Here is a 23,942-nt window from a genome sequence, read left to right as displayed (position 1 = left end):
CGTTTTGATTGTACCTTAGGGCTTTGCCCTCAGAGTCCTGTTAAAGATCTGTGTCCCTTCCGTAAATGTGCTTTCGGAAATAAATAAAGGAGGAAAGAAGAAGAAGAAAAAGATTTGTCACGAAATCCTCCCTTCGCCGTTCCAAGCTACGCCGCCATTTTCGGGAAAATTTTGGTGTCATGGCGGCCCGCATAGGAAACAGCAGCCAATGAAAAACGCTGATTTTGATTGACAGCTCGAGCCTCTTTTTTAGGCTCCTCCTAATGGCCAGACTCACTTTGGCAAACACGGCACTGGTACCTATCAACATATACCCCCCTCCCCCAGTGATCAATTTCTGTGGAAATCACTGGTATATGACCCCGCAGCCTTAGCGAAGACCTCATAATTCCAAGTTTAATGATCATAATGCCTGGACCTTAAGCTAGAGCTTCTCTTTATTGAATAAGCTCAAGTAATAAGAATGAACGCAAATTCTGCACGTGAGATCATGCACGATATACAAAATGTTCCTCTTTATTCCACAGACACATCTGTCTGCAAAGAAAATACATGATGTGTATGTAGTGCATGGACCGTGCTTCACCGACTGCTTCAATACCCATTCTTCCAGAATAGACTTACTGTGCTGCTATAACTTCGGCAAACAGTCAATGCGGGATTCCTACTTACAGGTGCCCAACTTCAATAGCAGAAATACGGTGAAGTCTCATAAATATACTACCATCTGCGATTCACATGGAATGACCGAACATTCTCGAATTTCTACAAGTGGTCATATACACGTTATATACGAGTGCTTGACCAAGTAAGCTACAAACCCGTTGTTTCCATCGTAGAGACCGGTCATGTCTTTCCCAACGTCCAATACAAGTGGCCTGACCCTTAAGCAAAAAGACTTGGTCCTCAAGCTTCGATCCGATCATGGCATTCACATAATCGAAACGGTGAGCATCTTATATTCTGCGGCAGTTTTTGGTGGGATTAGTAACGAACTATGTGGACTGGACTGGAAAACCACTAGCTGCAAAGTACAAATAAAAGTCATTAAGAAATGCCATTTACACTCAGACTGGGCCTCGAATGATGAGGTTAGCACTAAAAGGTGTGCCTTTCGGAAAGAAAGACAGTGGAAGGTGTCTCGTAAGGTGGCCAGCGGTTCGAGACATGTCGTCGAATGGCATTTCATTAAGTCGATAAGACGTATTTAATCGAATCGTTTACATTTATCTGGAGCGTTCAACCCGTCATAGACCATGAAAAATTTACCAGAACGGATAAATGAATCCTTATCTCAGGGCAGAGCCATCACGACGTCAAAGCCCTCCTGGAACAGGATAAACGTGAAGTGCCCCTCCCCCTTTTCTTGGGACCCAATTTCGAAAAAGACCACACAACATTGCCCAAGACATTTTTTTTTCTTGTTCATCTTTTTACGTGCGCCGCGTACTGAGCTTCCTCACCACTGCAGGCAATTTATTAGCTTGCGTAATTCCAAGGTGTACAAGTCGCAAACACAAATACAATTGAACGTGAGTATTGTCCTTATTTCGACGCAATAGGACAGTGTAACACACCGCCTCGCTGCTTCACTTTCTACTATGCACATATGCCGAAGGTAACGCCTACCCACATAACAAACTGTGAACGACATGTAACCTACCATTGACAGGTCAGGCTGATGTCACCTGGTATTATAAAGTGGTTTTCCCACTTTGGCTCGCGTAAATTTATCGATAAATTTATCGTAGCGGCATAGCTTAACGGATTAGCTATTTCATATTCAATCGAGAATACTGCGAGGTGAGATGAGCGTTTTTGACTAATAGAAGATGGCGGACTGTTTTTATCACCTTTAACTAGCTGAACCTTCTCTAGCACGATGCCATCGTGCCTGGTAGTCAAAAGAAAATGCGTAACGCAACTTTAATGTTTGTGCATACCGCAGTGAGTGAATATTTCCCTATTTAACTGAGGAGCACGGGTGGAGCAGCATTCTCAATATGAGAAGTTGATAAGCATGCCTGAAACGTGAAGCAGTGATGGGCAGTACTTGAAGTACCAAGTACTCAAGTAGTACTTTAAGTACATTTCTGTGTACTTACTTACTTCTTACTTCTGTGTCCGAGTACTTTCCCATCAAATACTCCAGTACCCAAACTTGGACTCCGGACAAAAAATCACAAAAGAGTATAAAAAATGCACTCTACTAAAAGCCCTAACATGACAACAAGAAAATGAAAACACACAGATAGCGCGTTTTCGTCTTCTTGCCGTCATTTTAGCGCTTTTAGTGGGAGCAGTACCAGTTTGACATTTTATCAAAAAGGATTTTTGTGCTGTTAAAGAGCATATTTGTTGAAGCAAGTTTATTGTTGAGAGGCTTGAAATGTTGAAAAGTATCAACGCTTCAGACTTGTGCCCGTTACTCGAAAAAAGTAATTGATTGCCATTACCGTTACTTGTACGGAAAAAGTAATTGATTACCGTTACTAATTACAGGACTTCAAATGTAATTGAGTAACGAGTAGAAAAGTAACGCGTTACTCCGGTCGTTACTCTGCATTCACGCAAAGTATACCCGTCTTTGTGTGCCTCAGCAAAAAAAAAAGAGAGAAAAAGAGAAGTTCAAGAGTGGAACAGCTGAAATAACCCAAAAATATGTACGTCTACTGTAGTTATCGCCCGGGAAGACGTTAGGGTTGCCACCTTTCGTAGTGAAAAATACCGACTGAGGGAGACGAGGTGGAATAGAGGGAAAGGAGGAAAGGGAAAGTGGGTGGACGAGACACACACATAGAGAGAGAGAGTGCTCGCTCAAGATAATATATGTTCCTGTGTTTGGCTGTATCACTGATGCTAGAAATAACAATGACAATAATAATAACGATGAATAACTAAGAAAACGACTGGTGACTGCGGAACTGGGTCTGTGTTCCAGATTTATTCAAGCTGTACTGGAATGTTGAAGGGAAAATCCATTAAAAGCCATTATGAAAGGTCTTGAGCCACAAATACCGGCAGAAGGCTGCCGGTATCACCTTCCTACGGGCAACCGGCAGAGCGCCCAAATAACCGGCCGTGCCGCGGTATAATACCAGCCTGGTGGCAACCCTAGAAGACGTTGACCCGATTGTGGAAGATCATGCGTGGAACTTCCCCATGACTCACTAAACCTCCAAAGCTACCACCAAGGGAACCACAACACTGGTGTAGGAAGAGGTCAGGGAGAGAGACTCTGAAATTCCAGAACAAAGGCTGATGGCACGAAGATCTTGACTTGGGGCAGAACATCTAAAAGATGAGTTAGTCTCTGCCGGGAAAGTAATCAATTACTCAGTAATCGATTACTCAGAAAAGTAATTGATTACTCGAAAAATTACTTTGACTTTAAAGTAACTGATTACTCGAAAAATTACTCAAAAAAGTAATTGATTACAAGTAACGCAATTACTAGTAACGCGTTACGCACAAGTCTGCAACGCTTCTATGATTATGTAAAACGAATGGAACGCACACATTATGACACTGCAACCGGCTGCACAATGACTTGGTCAATTGTCATTTCAGTTCTCCCAATGCAGGGTTCTATGCTTTTTTTATATTGTTCCCTTCATTGGCAATTAATAATCATTTTATATCACAATGTGTGATTGCATGACATGATGAACAGTCTGAAAGACGCACATGCTTTAATTTTTACATTTTACATTTTTTAATTGGTCACATGGATTACATTGCTGCAGATCACAGTCGTATAAAAATGATCGCTTACGTTGTGCTTCATCCTTTTTTACTTTCTTCATATTCTTTTTTTAAACATGTTGTATTTCAAAAAGCAGCACGGAATGCCTAGAAATATCTCATCTCCGTTGGCTTGTACTTTTTTCCCCTTGAAATTTCCTAGCCTGTTATAGCAGAAGATTAGTACCGTAACACCACACTAGGCGGGTGATGTTGGATCAGTCAGGGTATAATACATAATCACAGCACAGCTGACTGATTACCTCTCTACATGTAACTGCAAATTATGTCATCTGATTAAGTTCATATTCACGGGTTAGCAGGCTTTAGAGCATTTGTCAAGAATGCTCGCTAAAGTTTTGCCAAAAAACCAAGACACAGATACTAAACACTGAAATGCAAAGTGATACAAATTAAATTCGCAATGTACTTGATGAATACTTGAAGTACTTTGAGTAGTACTTTGTACTTTACTTGCAGTACATTTGGAATTGGGTACTTTGTACTGTACTTGAAGTACTAATGACGCCAGGTACTTGGTACTTCACTTTAAGTATAATTTTGAGGTACTTTGCCCATCACTGACGTGAAGTAGATATTCTATCTTTCTTTCAATTTCGTCGGCATCCGTGTCGTCTTTGTATTGAAGGCAAAATCACGTGCAGCACTCTTTAAGGGGCATAGGGCTTGGTGTCTCATAGGCTACTGGAAGCAGGTATATTCTGTACTCGACGTTCCTTACTCCGAATACACTCGCATTGCAACGTATGAGGAATGGGAAGTGCGCGCTATATCACGCTACCCGCTCATTGAGGAGTTTCGCGCCAAAATTACGAAATGTCCCGCCTGCCACTTGTCATGAATGTGGTACAGTTCGTTGCCAACTCCGAGCGGATGGCCTAGTAGGAACAGACCAGTCTGCTTTTAGTTTAAGTTTCCTGGGTAGCAACGCCCCATCATGCAGGTAATTTGGACCCCGGCAAGAGGGAAATTGGGATGCTAGCAAAGAGTCGACATTTGCAACATTTTACTGGGAAATATAACAAAGGTTAAAAAAGACATCAGTGCGACAGTACTGGTATGATACATATCTGTCGGACTCCTGTGAAGTCGAGTGCTGGGTACGTCCAGTGGAACGCTCGACGATGACGTGTCCACAGCCGCAAACGGCTTCAGTGCGATGTTTTCACTCATACCATCGCATCATAGAGTTCTCACACACAAAGTCCGGAGTCGGCACTAAGGCCTCAGCCGTCCTTGCTTCGCAGCCACGCCTTGCGAACTGCCCTCTTAATCCCGCTACGCCTCCCAGAGGTTTTTCTTTTCTTTCTACCTCTTTAACAATTGTTCTGTGTGTGGCGCCTTAACGTCTACATGCTTCTTATTACGTTCCTTGGGGGATTAAGACATAGTCCGCGATAATAGGTTTGCCATTACACACCTCGAGAACATATATTCCAAGTAGGCCCGAGTTGTTGGTTCTGATAACCGTAAGCCCCAGACTCCGGATCACTTGTACCAATGAACGCTCTAAACAGATTCCCTCCTCACATACACTTCTTGCCAAACACCTCGGGGGAGCCAAACTACGGTCTGTTGCCCTATTTTTGGACTGAGATCGCAGACAATGACGACACCACTTCGAGACTGCGTTCGCACGTGCGTATCGGTTCCACCTATCGCTTCACCGACAAACGACCCCAATCGGAGAATGCGCGTTCGATGATGTCCTTTTTGCTGCTGTTTACCAAATCTTAGTGGCGTCATGATAACCATTCTCTTCAATAAATGGCCATTGCTATGTTTGTGTGGCGTTAGTAAAACAGATAAAACACTTCTCAGCAATACCTGCAGAATTTTGACCCACGAACGCCACCAGGAGTCACGTGGCAATGGTCCCGTGGCTGATTGGCAGGTGAACGAAAAACTGATCAAGATTTCACTCGGGAACTGATGCCGAGCACCTCGGGTAGCCGGTGGTCCTTGATTCCGGTCGACTGACAGCGTAGCTGCTGAAAAAAGTTGCCCCGTATGAACGCTGCCTGATTCTGTGCTTGTTGTATGGCGGTATAAGAGAAAGCTTCACTACTAGAGATACGACCCGGCTATGTGTGTGTCACTACCTGTCACAGCCAAGCCGAAGCTTCCCTCGCGCCGCGTTGATTGGACAAAGAAATGCGGGAAGGGGTAGTTCCTGCAATATGTTTGCTTTGATAATTGGATCTTCTGGGGGTGACGTACCTTTGAGGTTAATTTTGCCCCGATTCGGAGGAATGAAAAAGGAACCCCCAAACTTACACATTTATTAATGTTTTAATTACAAACGGGAGAATCTAGTTCTTTTTGCATTACTGAAATGATGACCGGGCGATTTCATCTCAGTTCAGGCAAGCCGGTCCGCCTTGGTCCTCCGATTTCGTTGATTTTTTTTTTTTTTTATGCTAACGCCACACCTCTATGACGAAGAGTGCCACTGGTCCGAAACTTGAGATCGCAATAGTTGCCGAGAAAAAAATTGACGAGCGTGCCTGGGTGGCGTCGTGCGCTTCACAGAATCTTCCTCGGGTGGTACTTTGAGGCCGTCTCGTCCGCACCACGAACGCGCTAGAGGAGCGCCAATTTTTTGCGCATTCTACAGATGTCGGACTACCACTTAATTTTAAAAAAACGGGCATTTCCTCTCACAAACTGTTCTATAAAAAATCGCAAAAACGCTCGTGAGCGCGATTTTACGCACATTTTAAACTTTTATTGCGGATGAAGTACGCATGGTAGAATTACGAACTATGCACCAAATGAAAGATAATTAATTGCTCTTTCCAACGACGTATAACGCATAAATGTGAGTGTTACTGGAGAATAGGTACAATGAGAGGAACCATGCTGCCTCCGTGAAAATACGCGAAGTCCGTAGGTCAATTCCTCAAAATCCCAACCTTTAATTTTTGCAAAAAAAATTGCATCGAATCCTGATTATATTACCTTTCCAATGGTGTAAAATTTGTGTGTTCTAAAAGTTTAGAACCGAAATGCCAGCACGCATAATGAGAGCAGGTACAACGCGGCCATGCGGTTCCAACCTGGCATTTCGGTTCTAAAATTTTAGAACACACAAATTTTACACAGTTGGAAAGGTAATATAATCAGGATTCGATGCAATTTTTTTTTTGCAAAAATTAAAGGTGGGGATTTTGAGGAATTGACCTACGAACTTCGCGTATTTTCACGGAGACAGCATGGTTCGTCTCATTGTACCTATTATCCAGTAACACTCACATTTATGCGTAATACGTCGTTGGAAAGAGCAACTAATTATCTTTCATTTGGTGCATAGTTCGTAATTCTACCATGCGTACTTCTTCCGCAATAAAAGTTTAAAATGTGCGTAAAATCGCGCTCACGAGCGTTTTTGCGATTTTTTATAGAACAGTTCGTGAGAGGAAATGCCCGTTTTTTTTAAATTAAGTGGTAGTCCGACATCTGTAGAATGCGCAAAAAATTGGCGCTCCTCTAGCGCGTTCGTGGTGCGGACGAGACGGCCTCAAAGTACCACCCGAGGAAGATTCTGTGAAGCGCACGACGCCACCCAGGCACGCTCGTCAATTGTTTTCTCGGCAACTATTGCGATCTCAAGTTTCGGACCAGTGGCACTCTTCATCATAGAGGTGTGGCTTTAGCATAAAAAAGAATCAACGAAATAAATCGAATGACCAAAGGGGATCGGCTTGCCTGAAGAACTGAGATGAAATCGCCCGACGGAAACTTTTATATCGCGAAGAGATATTTTTGCACTTTATTGCCCCTTAAAATACCTTCTACACTTGTAAGGCATAACAGGAAGCCGCTCAGGAATCGTTTGCAACTTCTGCGAGAGTTTCATAACGGCATTTAACTTGAGCAATTACCGTATCAATGACAGCGTATGGTGCCTCGTTCAAAGTATACATTCCGAAGAAAATCGTTTTTTTCCCTACTCCTCTTTTCAAACAGATCATTCTCTTCATTGATTTCTTTTGCTTCTTGGACAAAGGAATTTATGGTATCTTCACATCGCGCACGTGCTGTATTCTATTTTGTAATCCGTTTAACATGAGCCTAGCAGCAATAGAAACAGCAATTCCTTGCAAGGACGCAATGACTTTACAACATGGTACAAAACCTTGTTGCAAAGGTGCAGCGAATAGATATATTCAAAATTGATCTGGTTTAGAAAATATTGACCCCTTGCCATTCCTTGAGTGTTTATAGGCTGAATGTTCAAAGAATGAACAGTACGCCACTTGGAGGACCATCGAATATCAATGCGTGCTACTTCAGTGCGATGTCAACTACTGCTATCAGCATATAGCCCGCACCGTTGTGATACCCTTGACCCCGACAGTCATTGAAATTTAAGCCATGTTTCTGCTACTTGCTTTGTATTTCCGCCTCAAGGGCACATTTCCCGTTTTTCTTCTTTTTTTCTGTTGAATTCATAAATAATAAAAAAACTTTCCGCTTGGAGCACCCCTCACCCACTATGACGTAACGAATCCTCTGCGTGTGACACATCAGGCGTGCACTCGGCGGAATTGAATCTTGGCTTCCTGGAACCTGGATACCAATTCTGCCATGACCTCACTACCCAGAACACGAATGATGTGACATGCTTGCTTTATGATCGTTTTTCATGGGAACCGTTTCGCCGCCACGCAAATCCACCTCATTAGTATGTCAATCCGCTTATCCGTCAATGACCGAGATTTTTGCCACAAGTAGGGAATCATCTTGTGGTTATTATGACCGCACACATGACCCTCAGAGTAGCCCTAGGGAAAGGATACCACGCACCTCAGGCAGAGTGTAGCACATGTTAAAATACGCGCAAAGATTTTGGATGGCTCCTGATGCTGTTCACCTTAGGATTAGTCACGAAGCTTACACATACCCCGGAACGAAGTCAAGAGGACAGAGTTGACAGCCGTGATGAAGAAAGCCGTTCTGCATCAGTTCTTCCTACATACACACACACATACATTGGATGGTGATGGGATGGACGATTCACCGCCGCTGAGGCGGTACACTTCCCTATTGCGCGTTCGGAAAGGATGAGGGGATGATGATGGGGGCTTTCAGAGAGCCGTCACCAGACCGGTGGAGCACAAGTACTCCGCAAGAAGACGAAGGCTTTGGATCTGGTGGGCAGCGTTCGACCACGGTCCGAGGATTTTCGCGAGGTTGAACGGTCGCTTGCGTTGCATAGAGACTTCCATTAGTGCACGCTCGTGGTGATATTGGCCACAAACAAGGAAGTCGTGGCAGAGGTCGCCGTGCACTTCACAAGTGGGGCAGAGGGAAGACGAGGTGAAAGAGAGCAGTAAAGGGACGCGGTAGTCGCGGAGGAAGTACGAGAGAAAGCGTGGGATCTACATCCGAGAGAAGGGAGTGAGCTATGTCGTGTTGCAACTCAGCCTGCATCTTGGGGCCGGTGAGAGTAGAAAGGAGATGTCTTCGGTCGCACGACGACATCATTAGCGGGGAAAAAGCTGCGTGCTGATAGACGCTCAAGGCGGCTCTGTCAGCCTTGTCGCTTATGCCGACATGTCCGGGGATCCACATCAATGCGACAGTGTGCCCTGCCACGGCCGCCTTCTTATAAACTTGCAGGATGTCAAAGACAACAGAACCAAGGGACCCGCGTATCCCCAAGTTGCCCACACACTGGAGCGGGGGTCTTGAGTCTGAAAAGACGACCCAGGACTGAGCTGGACTGGCTGATATTTTTTGTATAGCAAAGATAATGCCGTAGATCTCGGCAGACGTAGCCGGTGTTCTGTGAGAGATACGGTGACCACAGGAGACTGACTTGAGATGGGATGACAGATGCCGAGGACGAGCCATCCCGAGTAGTCAGTGAAAACCGACATTGAGGCCAGGTACTTGTCATTCACCATGCCCAGGTTAAGCTATTTGCCGAAACACGGGGCTGTATCCCTTTTCCTTCCATGCAAGCCAGGAAGAGTTAGGCGGGTGACTGGGCTTGACAGAGACCATGGAGGGGCGCTGGGAGCCACTGTCACCACCACGAAACGCGGAACGCTAGGCTTCAGCTGAGTCATCACCGGGCGGACCTTGTAGTGCTTGCGCCTCAACATATTCGGTACGAGCGGGTGCCACCGATGATGGGATAAAAGGCGGAGGAAACGTCGGCAGGCCTCACCGTAGCGAAGAACTTTCAGCGGGGTGTCCTTCGCTTCAGCAATAACTGCTCGGGTCTCTGCTGATCGGAGGACGCCAAGGCACACACGAAGGCTTCGCGCCAGGAGGCACAGCAACCTATGATATGACGATGTCCGCAGGCCATTAAGCACCTGCAAACTATACGCGATGGACCCTAAAACCAAAGCCCTGTGGACGGCCAACAAACAGCTCGTGTTACTGCCCCATCTCATGCCTGTCAAGCGACAGATCACCGCAATGCAACGGTTGATCTTCTATCTATGCTTCTATTCCATGCTTCGATCTGTGCTTCCGCCAAGAGAGCCCAGCATCAACAGTGAAACCAAGGAGGAGTGAACCGAGGATGGTGAGACACGTGCTTCAATGGTATGCCAGCAACCGAAAGCTGGAAGGGCCGAATGTTCTCCCTTGTAAAAGGAAGTGTTACTGTTTTTTTCGTCGAGATGTCTAAGCCCGCCAGTGAGAGGTACTGCTGGATAGCATCGAGAGCGAGTTGGAGGCGTCGCCGGGGGGCAGGACGGGATTTGCCGCTGGTCCAGAGACAAATGCCGTCAGCATAGATGGATATAGCCACTTTCCTACCGATGCAACCTCGAAGGCCAGCCATAACAATGTTAAATAAGATGGGGCTCAGAACAGTCCCTGGGGCACCCCACGTGTCAACGTGACAAAGTCAGTATCCCCCTGGCTTGTCCTGACGAACAGTTCCCGTCCATGAAGAAAATCAGTAAGCCATGTGAGTGCTCTGGAAGGTAGGGCGGCATCAACATGACCATGGAGGACAAAAGCGTGGCTGACGGTGTCGTACGCCACCTTAACATCGAGGAAGGCTGCCAGCACCGTCTTCTTGTACACCTTTGTCACATCCACCGAAGCCTGACATTTCTTGCGGGAAAACGCCGCGATGTTCGAGCCACCACTCCAGTCTGGCGAGTACAATGCGTTCCATCAACTTTCCATGGCAGCTAGTCAGGCTCACTGGTCTAAAGGAGGAGAGCTGCGATGGCGATTTACTTGGCTTGAACAGCGGAATAACACGTGCGAGCTTCCAACTGTCATTATATTCCACCATCGCGAGCTTCCAACTATTACATACCTCCAGCAGATACTTCACACATTTCTGATCGAGGTTGCGGAGAGCCCTATAGGTGACGTTATCCGGCACAGGAGAGGACCGAACCCGAGACAGCAGCAAGACGCTTCTGAACTCAGCAAGCGAGAAATCCATATCCATGTCCGGGTTATCGAATGTGGGTGCAGCTTGAATCCGTCCGACTAAGGTACTCACATGGGAAGAAAACCACTTTGTACTTGCAGCCTTCGAAGGAGCGGCAATGGTGTTGCAAAAGGCGTTTCGGACTTGGAGGAAGACAACGCAAGCGCACCTAAGGGGTGCTGGTTCGTGGGTGGTTCGCTTAAACTTCTTGCCACACGCCAGATCTTCGCAGGGCTGTCAAAAGATGACAACGATCCGCAGAACTGCCTCCAAGGCTGCCTCCATCAATCGCAGCCAGCTCCTCAGTGATTGGCTTGCACTCGCGGCGGGCTTCTTGGATGTCTTTGAGCAACCCAGTTCGGCGAGCTGTGCGGTCAGCGCGTCGACGGTATGCCCGCAGCTGCTCAATCCTAGGGTTTGAGCCGAGACGTCCAGGGACGACTTTAACATCCTTGCTTGATGAACGAAGGGCCTCCTCGATTCCTCCTGCCATCTCGTCAGTCGAGAGGTCACGTCGGGTGCTAGAGGAACACAAGGCGCGAAAGGCTGACCAATCCGTTATCGTTACAACTTTATGCCTTTGGTTCTGAGTGAATTTTTGAAAACCAATAAAGATGGGAAGATGATCACTTCACATACCGTCCAGGACATAATTTGAGCTCAGAAAAAGGTCCAGAGAGTGTGCCCGAAAACACCGGCCCAGGAAAGTAGAAGACCCATCACTGAGAAGATGAAGTCGCAGATCCTCTATAACGTCCGTCCAGATTTTGCCGCAAGTGAACCACCATGAACGTCAGGTATTATCAACCGAGCTGGGCTACGCCTACATACGAAATATATTTTTGTTGGAATTGTAGTTACCGTTGATAAACAAAGTCAATTGCTTGCTTAATTGCGAGACTTCACTCTCGCATCGTAACCGCTGCATCACTTTCTGCTTGCGAGGTCACACAGAATGCACATCTCTCTTTCTCTCTCTCTCTCTCTCTCGAATGGCTGGCGTTTGACGTTCCAAGAACAATAATTAAGCTGCTTAAAGGGCATTATAAATAAGCGTGTGAACCAGTCGAACTTGGTAACGACATGTATCGTGTACGCACTGTAGGTAAGTACGTAAGAATTAGGCATGAATGAGAAGTCTAGCGGCAGATTCCTGATGAACGTATTCGCCGAAATTATGCATTGTCGGGGGAGCAAGCACCAGATACAAGAACAAACAAGATACTTACATGAGGGCATATATGGCTTTTGAGCCATTCCCAGCATTTGAGCTTCCCAGTTAAGTGGGATACGGGACTGTTCCACGGTTCGGAAAAGGTTGAGCATGATCATACAGAAGTGAAGGCAGACACAGAGCGTCTCAAAACAGGAACCCTCAATTTCTTGATGATTTCAGCTGCCGTGACTGTTTCGTCTTCTCTGTGCCCAGGCTCAGGCTTCTTCAAACTTATGTAATTTCGCAACCAACTTCTCTGAGAAACAGCCGCGGACTATAGGGTTGAGCAGCCCCATATTTCTCGTTCACATGTTCATATTGTGTGCAAGCCATAGTGCAAGCTCGTGCGGACACTTACCTGCAACTTCGATCATTTGGTGCTATCCTTCGTGTCGCCTTCGAACGAGGCAGAACATCCCCTTTCAGCGACATGTGGAGTCCAAGTCGGCTGTCAGGTGAAAGACCTCGTAACGTTCTGATGCAATATGCTTCGAGCACACACGACTGTTGCCTTGATAAGTTCAGAGTACTCGACCACTGGTTTCGTACCACCCAATCGCGCAAAAAATCCTTTGTGAAGGGACAGTAAGCTTGTGGGGGAAACACAATATTGGAATCAATACAGGAAACATGCTAACCGACAGACACAATGAACCACCCATGAGCTACACCTGCACGGCCAACGTGACCGAAGCAAGGAGCATCGGCGTCTGCGAGGGACCGCACACGACGCACAAAGTTCAAACGGCCAATCACAGCTCAGAAAGAAATTCATGCTTGTGGGAACCAAACAGTAAGGACTGGTCCCGGATAATCTCATTACGTAGAAATTACACAAAATTTGTTACGTTTTATGACGTCAGATGACGCAAAAAGTATACAGCGCCTCAGCTTACCCCGGCATAGGACTGCGGCGTTTCGCCCTCTTTCAGATAGCGGGGGGGGGGCGAAAGGGAGCTTGAGAACCCGCTCGCGCCTAGGGGTGCTTTGGAAAGCGTAGCACCGGGCGTGTGTGCTAGATGAGGTTACCCCGAGGCGGAACGCCCGGTGACATATTCCAGGTCAGATGTGAAACACATGTTAAAATTGCTGACAGAATACATATGCAGATGGCAACGGTCATCCTTGCAGTCCATGCACCAGGATGCATCCTTGCATCCTGGTCAGATTCACCCGGAGCTGAAATTCCGTGTTCCGTGCAGCATACCGCGACCTATACAAACACTTTTGCATCGGTTGCGCCTTAAATGGTCTCTGACCAGAAGCTGGAGAGACTTTTCCGCAGTTGCTACGGATAGAATACACAAAAGCAACTTCACATACGAAAGTGCATGCCTCAATACCTCGTAGTTTTTGTAAACACTAATTTTGAACATCGCGGTTCACGCCGACGCTGGCACACCTAGCGTCAAACCAAGAAAACGTACGCATATATAGAAAACTCATCTGGTCATCCCACTGGGGTGACGTCAATCGCCCATGCAATCAGCGCGCAGAATGCCCTCACGTGATCAAGCCACTACAACAACAACTTTCTGAAGAACCAATATTTTTACGCCAATATACTGTTGTCACAACCGTTGTCAAGTGGAGCAGCCCTTAGGCTTTTTCAGAGTTTTTTGAAAGAAGCAATCTAACCTTCACGGACCTCCCGCCATAATCTGGACGGGGGTCCAACGACTGTATGACACTTACCACAGGTCAACAGGTCGCCGTCAGCCCTGCCAAACGACAACGGGTAGCGAGCCCTTCCTCTGGTGATCCCGACATCCACAGACCGTGAATGTTCCCGATAACACCATGGACACTTCGGTACCGCCAGCTCCTCAGCAGACAGATGAGATGAACGATGGCAACCTTGCACACTTCTCTTCATGACCCGTTCACCACTGTCACCTACAGGAAGAACCGAGCTGGCAGTATTCCCATACTGTTTCGACCAGCAACTAGTGACTACTCCTTCTGGAAGGTGAATCCTAATGCGGTCGCAACGGTGGTGCATAGCCTGCTAGCCCAACAACAGGCTATGCACCACCGTTTCCACCAAGATGGTCCTCTCTTCGTCTCCGTACGGTCCGAAGCAACCTTTTATCAGCTAAGTGCTTAACTGGGATTCCGGTGATACAATCAATACCCCAATCGTACGCCAGAAATGTATATGATGTTCCAAGAGAGTATTCGAACGGCAACCTCGTGCTCTACCTCCAAGACGCAGGGGTTTTATCTGCACGGCGACAGGTTCGGCATTCCATGGTAGAAGATGGAAGTCATGTGTTTACCTTGTTACGGAGCGTGATCCTGACTTTTGAACCTACAATCCGTCTACCCCGCCGAATTGCCCTTGGGTTTCAGACCTTCACAGTCCAAGAGTACATAGAAGGCCCCATTCAGTGTTATAACTGCCAACGATTTGGCCATATTGCACGAAATTGCCGAGGTTCTACACAGTGCGGCATCTGCGCCGGGCCTCACCGGAGATCAGACTGCAACAATAAAAGAGAGCCAAAGTGTGCTAACTGCAAATCCAGCCGTCCCGCATCATTTTCTTTATATCCTGTCAAGACCGCCGCTACCAAAAGGCACCAAGACCGGACACTGCGACTTCCGTATGACGCTCCTAGGGGTGGTAGTGCCACACTCCCGTCTCGTACAAATGCACAAGAATTTCCAGCACTACCCCCTCAATCTGCACCAGGTCAACGAGGGTCGCTGAGCACAATCGCGGCTAAGCCTATCACAAGCAGCCACCCATAGCTTCCTCGACCATCAAGGCAGATTACAAACACTTACGCCAGTGTGACGGAACCAGCAGGCAGGAGGAGACAGTTACCCTCTTCAGCCTGTGAAGATATGCCTTCTCTGGGACTCTTCTCAGCGGTACTCGCTGGCCTTACGGCAATTGTCTCTGCTTTTCCTGGTGCGTCGCAACTGCGCAAGGCCCAAGAGCGTCTGGCACTGGAAGCATTATCTTCGCATCAGCATGACGGCATTGTATAGAAAGGCCATGGCAATGCTGTGGAATCCTCCAAGCCTGCGTAATAAGCACCCTGATTTTAAATAACATCTACAACAGTAGAGGTTCCCTTTTATAGCTATATGCGAACACGGCATGGATTCTACACATCGCCGTCAATGGATACACAATCTATCGATCTCATGAATCCCCTGAGAGCAGAACAGCGCTATACGCTCGCAATGACCTCGTTGCTGCGCAAATCGGGTCAGTTTGTCATCGCTCTTATGATTACGTCACCTGCAGGATCCGCCTTGGCTCCATGCTGTTAACGGTCGTCAGTATCTATATCTGTCCCGCGGTACAGGTCCCGTGGAGTGACCTCGAACGCTTACTTGGTTCTCTGGAAACCCCGGCGCTTGTGCTGGGTGACTTCAATGTACATAACTCGGCCTTGGGAAGCCGAAGGACGGACGGTAGGGGAAGGAGGTTGTTGGAGGCAATGGAGAATAATAACATGTGCCTGCTGAACAACCGCGAGCCCACTGACATGCGATCCCCAACGTCACTCGATGTGTTGGACCTCTCGTGGTGCTCAACCGACATAATTCGCCACTTGTCGTGCGCTACGGACGTCGACACTAGAGGTAGCGATAATGTTCCTCAATATATTTCGCACGACAGACTGCCCCTCTCAGCAACTACAGGACTGATTTCTTTCACAAACTAGAGACTTTTTCGTGCGGGCCTCAGAACATCTGTGCACACCGCTATGTCCCCAGAGGCTCTCTCTCAAGCAATTACCCGTGGTATTCAGGAAGCGGTGGTCATGTCTAAAAGGGTAACAGGCCATGTCGGTCATTCCCCAGCAATTAACCACCTTAGAACATTACGTCGCCGAGCAGAAAGAACGGCTCGTCGGACAGGGCAACTTACGGATATTGTGGAATACCGCCGGATGAAAGCTAAAGTAACACGAGAACTTAAGAAAGAGGACAGGAAGCGTTGGCGTAAGTTTTGCCACCACCTTTCACCGTTTGATCCGGCCACGAAGATCTGGCGGACAATCCGATCTCTGAAGGAGGCGCCCCCTCAAAAGAATCCTCTCGCGGCCTTTGCTATCGTTAAGGGTGTAGACGAAAACACGCTAGCGACGGACTTCTGTGTGGTACTAACGACTCCGGCGGCTGCCTCGACCACGCCAGTACACCGCAGTTTTGTCCACAGTTTGACAGCTGAGCTTCACCAAGACTGGCCCCGTCCCCCGGAAGTTATGGACCTCGACATCACACTAATCGAGCTAAACTGCAGCTTGTGAACACCGTCTCGTCCCCTGGACCCGATAAAATCACCTATGCCGCCCTGCGAAACCTTGACGGGCGGTCACTCCAAGCTCTCCTTCATGTGTATAATACGTCTTGGCAACAAGGATTTTTACCACATATATGTGTTAAGCCCAGACCTTCTTGAAGCACAGAAGCAGTCATACTGCGGAATATACTTTATTCTGCTTACTCGGCCACATGTTGACGGTGGCAGTCATACACACGCAAAAGATAGAGATGGAAAGGAACACGTGTTTCTACCGGTGCTCCTCGGGGCACCAACCAATAGGAACACCGCACAATAACACCAATGGGAAGAGTAACAGTGATAACCTTATCGCAGGAGGTAAACCATGATAAGGTGATATACAACACTTCTTCCTCCTCAATAAAGACCGCATACTAGCATAATAAATGCGCATAAATCTGAATGCACATAAGCAGTTGAATATTGCGCAGCTCATAGCACAGAATTTCACTTCAACACTCAAGTACAGCTCCGGTCAACCTTAATAATAACACTGGAAAAAATGTGGTCTCATTTCCCAGCTCGATAACAGCTACCCTTGGGGCACTGAGGGAATATTAAGTGAACAAAACCCTTGTGTTAAACTAACAGAATAATTTTGTTCAATTAAGATATCCTCATGGGCCCAAGGGTTGCTGTAATCGCGCTGGGGAACGAGTCCACATTTTTTTCAGTGTTATAATTAAGTTTGACCGGAGCTGTACATAACCAAAACGTTCCGCTTTCTTCCGGACCCTAGCAACTACGTCTTAATTGCGGTGATCCGTCGTCCGTAACATCGGGTAGATCTTTATCTGGCGTGGAGACAACGCTCGGACTTGGAGTACACATTGGCCAGTAATTTGACAATTGCTCAGATACACCCGTGTAGGATAAATTTGGCCTGAGGTGATCAAGGTGAACGAACCGTGTTTGTCCGTTTACTTTTACGAGAAGAGTTACCGGAGATTTCACCAGTACTATCCTTCACGGTAACCAGTTGACGACTTCACCACGCACAGTTCTAACGAAAACTTTGTCTCCTACACAGTAATAGTTGTTTTCTTTGCGTCGTTTATTATCGGCGCTAGCTTTAATAGCTATCGATTTTTCTTTCATCGCAGCGGCCATGTCAGGTTTCAGCTGGTCTAATCTCGTTCGCATCTTGCGACCTAAAAACAACTCGCTTGGGGACTTGTTTGTGAACGTATGCGGCGTATTCCGATAAGAGAACAAAAAAATATCTACATGGTGCTGCAATGTTCGTTTGCGATCATTAGTTTGATCTTCTAACGCAGCTTTTAGGAGGGCCCTTTTTAGTGTTTGAACGGCGCGTTCAGCAGACCCGTTCGAAGCGGGATGATAGGGTGGTGGAAATATATGTTTCACCCCATTAGAAAGAAGAAACTGTTCAAATTCGTGCGATCTGAACTGCGGACCGTTATCTGATACGATCTCACGTGGCAGACCGTAAGTTGCGAATATCGAACGTATTTCTTCGATAGTCTTTTCAGCACTGGAGCTATGCAGACACGGACTTCCTTCCATTTTGAGTGGGAATCAATCAATATCAAAAAGTATTTCCCCTCTTTCTGCGCAAAGTCGACAAACACACGCTCCCAAGGTGCTGTGCACCATGACCATGGCTGCAGTGGAGCTGCTGGCAATGACGGCCTCACACCTTGACACACTGTACAATCCCTAAGAACGATTTCAACATCTTTGTCGATGTTTGCCCACCAAACCGTTGAGCGCGCCAGTGCCTTCAGCTTGCTTACCCCAGGATTCTGTTCATGCAACAATTTTAGAACATGGTTTTGCAATGCTTTCGGTATAACAACCCTGTTGTTCCAAATAACACAATTCATCTGTACCGAGAAATCAAGTCTCCTGTCAAAAAATGGTTTAAACTGAGGGAGTACATGATTCGGCCATCCTGATAATGCCAATTCTCTTACAGTACGCAGTAACTCATCCCTGTCTGTCGCTTTTTGCACGTCTGGAGCACTTATTGGAAGGTGACTAATTGGAGAGAAATAGAGAATTTCCTCCGATTCCTCGGCTGAACCTGGTAAGGGGAGTCGCGAGAGACCATCAGCGTTAGCCAAGGTCGACTCCTTTTTATACACTATGCGATAGCGAAAATTGGCCAAAAATGTGAGCCATCTATGCACTCTACTAACCGCTACACAACTAGAGTGTTTGCGAGGGTCAAAAAGCGATGACAACGGTTGGTGGTCTGTGATTTCAAACTCACGACCAAGCAAATATTTTTCCAACTTTTTGATCCCAAAAATAATTGCTAGGGCTTCTTTTTCCAGATGTGCGTAATTACGTTCGCATTTCGTTAAGGTACGTGACGCGTAGGCTACAGGCCTTTCCACACCGCTCTTTACTTGAGAAAGTACAGCTCCTAGACCCTGGGAAGAAGCATCGCAAGTTAGTCGTGTCTCATTCCTGGGATCGAAAAGTGCTAGTACTTGACTACTGCACAACAACGTTTTACACTCTTGAAATGCCTTCCGGCATTGCACAGTCCATTTCCATTTTTCCGCAGCAATTTATACAAAGGTTCTAAAAGAGTTGCTAAATTCGGCAAAAATGTTCCGTAAAATCCGACGAGGCCCACAAATGCTCGCACTTCATTGGCACACGTAGGTTCTGGTGCATTGACAATGGCTTCTACTCTTTTCGTAGAAGGATGCAAACCAGCTCCACTTATGCCATGACCCAAGTATTCAATTTCAGATTGGAAAAACTGGCATTTTTCTAAATTCACATTAATGCCATGCCCTCGTGAAAATAAATTTGGCCTGTCTATTGACGCTGTTTGGACACTTTTTGGCCCCTTTGGCTTTTCTTTTTACCTTGCGTTTTTATAGACAATTGTACAAATAACGTCTAAAGACGTGCTTTGGACACCTTTTTTCCCACATGTCCAAACTACTCTGCCAAAGGAAGTCTATCGACGTTCTTTGAAAATTCTTGTTCTCCACATTTAATAGACAATAGGAAATAGAAATACAAAAGACAGTTCATTCGAAAACTTAGTGAAAGGAAAGAGAGAATCGTGCTGCCTTCATGGCTATTTCAGTCTCTTCTGTTTTTGCATATACAGCACATTTTCAGAAGCTTGATCATAATTTTTAATTTGTGTTTATATGATCATGGACGTGTGACTACCGCATGTAGAAAGTGATGAGTGCAGATCACATCACGAAAATGTGTTGTGTTCTCGCAATGATGAAAACTATGACAATCCATTACAGAACAATTTAATGCATTTAAACAGTTGTGTCACTGAACACACAAAAAAGAGGGGGGAAAAAGGTCAAACAAACACTAAGGTCATTACATACACAATTACATGCGAAAGCGGTTGACACGCACAATTGCCCAAGAGATTAAAAAAACCTAGATTTCAGAAAAGTTCTGTAGATTAGTACAACCCACTGGAAATCGGCAGATATTCATACAACACTTCTGGGCACTGTCAGGCGAAGGCTACGTGTATCAGCCGTGGTTATCCCTAATGTGGGTCAACGGGGTCAACCAATGACTCGACGGGACTGGTTAGCCTCCCATTCAGGGGAAAGACACCATTGACAAAGGGACAAAGTGACCTATTTCGCCATTTGTCGTAGGTGTGCCAGGGTGAAGAGGTCTGTCTTGCCGTGTTCCTTCACAGATTTGCCTTGCAGAAAATGCACGTTTTAGTGAAGTGGCCCCATATGAACGCTTTGGATGTCTACCCGATGGACCGAATATTTGATGTTTACGTTGGTTTGTTGTGGTGGTATAGTGGTTTGTTGTTGTGGTTGTGGACATTGGTTTGCACGATGCGTTGGAACGGAGTTGTGGTGGAACGAAGCTCCCCGTGAAATGGGATCTGTTCGATGAACCGTCCGAAGCTTTTATCGTTGCAGATGGTAAGTTACTTGCTTATCTGAAGCTCTTGGCGTCGTGTGTGCCGGTACATTTTACGAGTAGCATTTTTAGGAAGGTGTTCTCTGCTGCGTGCATGCGATTCATAATATCTTCTATTGGTACAGGGGATGCTGCTGCCTTGGAAAAAATGAGGTTAGGAATTCTGAAGGCGCTCGAAATGGTTGCCGACCTATGTGGAAAGTACCTAAGTACTCCATGATCGTGATTAATTTATTCTCTCATTGTTTGGCATCCGCAGTTTGGATGATGAAAATGGCTACACGCATGGCTTGCGTGAAAACGGGATTTGCCGACGGAATGTTCCAATAACCGAGCGTCCATGGGAATCCATCCCAGTACCAAATTTAAGAATGCAGTACGTAACTGGAATCAGAGAATTTGTTGAATGCACTCGTTCATTAATCAATCGTAATCTTAAAATAACTCCTTCGAACTGCCGTACGGAAGAGTGTAAGGCTCACCGTTGGCCATGCTTACATTTAACGATGGATAGGCTAATAGAGCGGCAATGCCGGAGCTCTACCAGCTCTAGCTTTGCCCCTTTTTATACTTGGATTTGTTTAGACTGGAAAGTGATTGTGCCATGGTGCATGGTGGGGAAGGCTATGCGATAAATGTGCGGGATAGTATCGCCGTCAGAGAGGGAGCATCAGGGATATGAGTGCCTATCACAAGCAGCCACCCACCGCTTCCTCGACTATCAAGGCAGATTACAAACACTTACGCCAGTGTCACGGAACCAGCAGGCACGAGGAGACAGTTACCCTGTTCAGCCTGTGAAGATATGCCTTCTCTGGGACTCTCCTCAGAGGTACTCGCTGGCCTTACGGCAATTGTCTCTGCTTTTCCTGGTGCGTCGCAACTGCACGAGGCCCAAGCGCTTCTGGCACTGGAGGCATTATCTTCGCATCAGCATGACGGCATTGTATAGAAAGGCCATGGCAATGCTGTGGAATCCTCGAAGCCTGCGTAATAAGCCCCCTGATTTTAAATTACATCTACAACAGTAGAAGTTCCCTTTTATAGCTTTATGCGAACACGGCATGGATTTTACACATCGCCGTCAATGGATACACAATCTATCGATCTCATGAATCCCCTGAGAGCAGAACAGCGCTATACGTTCGCAATGACCTCGTTGCTGCGCAAATCGGGTCAGTTTGTCATCGCTCTTATGATTACGTCACCTGCAGGATCCGCCTTGGCCCCATGCTGTTAACGGTCGTCAGTATCTATATCTGTCCCGCGGTAAAGGTCCCGTGGAGTGACCCCGAACGCTTACTTGGTTCTCTGGAAGCCCCGGCACTTGTGCTGGGTGGCTTCAATGCACATCACTCGGCCTGGGGAAGCCGAAGGACGGACGGTAGGGGAAGAAAGTTGTTGGAGGCAATGAAGAATAATAACATGTGCCTGCTGAACAACTGCGAGCCCACTTACATGCGATCCCCAACGTCACTCGATGTGTTGGGCCTCTCGTGGTGCTCAACCGACATAATTCGCCACTTGTCGTGCGCTACGTACGTCGACACTAGAGGTACCGATAATGTTCCTCAATATATTTCGCACGACAGACTGCCCCTCTCAGCAACTACAGGACTGATTTCTTTCACAAACTGGAGACTTTTTCGTGCGGGCCTCAGAACATCTGTGCACACCGGTATGTCCCCAGAGGCTCTCTCTCAAGCAATTACCCGTGGTATTCAGGAAGCGGTGGTCATGTCTAAAAGGGTAACAGACCATGTCGGTCATTCCCCAGCAATTAACCACCTTAGAGCATTACGTCGCCGAGCAGAAAGAACGGCTCGTCGGACAGGGCAACTTGCGGACATTCTGAAATACCGCCGGATGAAAGCTAAAGTAACTCGAGAACTTAAGAAAGCGGACAGGAAGCGTTGGCGTACGTTTTGCCACCACCTTTCACCGTTTGATCCGGCCACGAAGATCTGGCGGAGAATCCGATCTCTGATGGAGGCGCCCCCTCAAAAGAATCCTCTCGCTGCCTTTGCTGTCGTTAAGGGTGTAGACGAAAACACGCTAGCGACGGACTTCTGAGTGGTACTAACGACTCCGGCGGCTGCCTCGACCACGCCAGTACACCGCAGTTTTGTCACCAGTTTGACAGCTGAACTTCACCAAGACCGGCACCGTCCCCCGGAAGTTATGGACCGCGACTTCACACTAATCGAGCTAAAAGCAGCGTTGCAGCTTGTGGACATCGGCTCGTCCCCTGGACCCGATAAAATCACCTATGCCGCCCTGCGAAACCTTGACGGGCGATCACTCCAAGCTCTCCTTCATGTGTATAATACGTCTTGGCAACAAGGATTTTTACCACATATATGGAAGGAGGCATTGGTTGTTCCCATCCTGAAACCAGGCAAACCCCAAATGCGCTATCCTCCTTTCGCCCTGTAAACCTGACAAGCTGTATGGGGAAACTGATGGAGAGAATGGTTTTGCTTCGCCTCGACTAGTGGCTCGAAAAACAACATGCGTTCCGTCACGAAATGACTGGATTTCGTCGCCACCGAAGCTCCATGGATCCAGTTCTCGACCTAGTCTCTACAGTTCAACGCTCCTGCCCATCGACGGGTCGTCCTATCGGTTTTCCTTGACATCAAGCGCGCATATGATACCGTCTCGCACATTTGTGTGCTGCACGCCTTGCGCTCGTTTGGGGTATCCGGTCGGCTCTTCATCTGGCTCCAAGACTTCCTTACGGACCGAACTGTCGCTGTCCGTACGTCCCAAGGCCAAAGCCCTCAGCATCCTGTTCCACAAGGAGTCCCCCAAGGAAGCATTCTCAGCCCGACACTGTTTAACGTGGTGATGGCCGGCCTACAATCAGTAATTCCTCGTAAAGTGTCGTTTTCCGTGTATGCAGATGACGTCGCCCTTTGGACAGTAGGAAAATCACGCTCAGCCATACAGCGCCGCCTGCAGCTCGCTTTAAATAATATCCATACGTACCTCACGCACCTTGGGATGGACCTTTCACCCGAAAAGTGTGTCGAGCTCCCTTTCACGCGCAAAGCTATAGCCAATTTCCCTCGTTGGCTTGGTATAAAGAAGCTTGAGCCGGTACGCTTCCACCGCTTCCTTGGCGTGGTAATCGACTCGGACTTGCGCTGGGCTCGGCACATTAAACACCTTGAAACTAAAGTGCAGCGATGGCTCCCCGCAATTCAACATCTTTCTGGCTCACGATGGGGCTGTGATCAGCGTTCCCTGCTCGCGGTTCACGCGGCATTGGTGAGGGCGACTGTGCTTTACAGCTTTCCTATTCTGCACAAGATATCAACAACTTCATTAAA

General features: G+C 47.1%; 1 long non-coding RNA gene across 1 annotated transcript in view; it reads left to right on the top strand.

Annotated features, from left to right (window-relative positions):
- Positions 1 to 767: 767 nt before the first annotated feature.
- Positions 768 to 23,942, top strand: part of LOC135373605 (uncharacterized) — an 81,865-nt gene continuing 58,690 nt past the window's right edge. Inside the window, exon 1 of the long non-coding RNA XR_010416508.1 lies at positions 768 to 947. This is a non-coding gene — a long non-coding RNA (uncharacterized LOC135373605). The remainder of the gene's footprint in view (positions 948 to 23,942) is intronic.

This window comes from Ornithodoros turicata, unplaced genomic scaffold, assembly GCF_037126465.1.
Source record: "Ornithodoros turicata isolate Travis unplaced genomic scaffold, ASM3712646v1 Chromosome26, whole genome shotgun sequence".
Lineage (NCBI taxonomy): Eukaryota > Metazoa > Arthropoda > Arachnida > Ixodida > Argasidae > Ornithodoros > Ornithodoros turicata.
The sequence above is the reverse complement of the archived record's forward strand: the minus strand, read 5'-3'. Positions and strand labels throughout refer to the sequence as shown.